This window comes from Colobus angolensis, unplaced genomic scaffold (assembly GCF_000951035.1).
Source record: "Colobus angolensis palliatus isolate OR3802 unplaced genomic scaffold, Cang.pa_1.0 Scaffold1191, whole genome shotgun sequence".
NCBI classification, from domain to species: domain Eukaryota; kingdom Metazoa; phylum Chordata; class Mammalia; order Primates; family Cercopithecidae; genus Colobus; species Colobus angolensis.
The window spans coordinates 10,676-10,933 of NW_012113042.1; the positions used below are offsets into that span (position 1 = coordinate 10,676).

Genomic DNA, 258 nt, shown 5'->3' on the forward strand with positions numbered 1-258 from the left:
AAAAAAAAAAAAAAAAAAAAAAGTGAAACAATACACTGGACATAGAGGAAAATGGTGTCACGACCGTTTCCTTAACTCAATAACACCTTGTTATTCAGCTCAGGTCACAGAGTAGCGCGTACCTGGTGCTTACTGTTTAAGGAGGACGATTGGCGTCTAGGGAGCTGCTTTCCCATTTACCTCGCTGGGTGTCCTTAATTTACACAACCTGGCGATTAGAGAAAGGAGCTCTCTCACAGCTCCACTGTATCAAAAAGT

The 258-nt window shown here is 42.2% G+C and overlaps 1 protein-coding gene across 1 annotated transcript in view; it reads left to right on the forward strand.

Annotated features, from left to right (window-relative positions):
* Positions 1–258, forward strand: part of LOC105501021 (coiled-coil domain-containing protein 62-like) — an 8,889-nt gene that overhangs the window by 1,075 nt on the left and 7,556 nt on the right. The window lies entirely within an intron of this gene.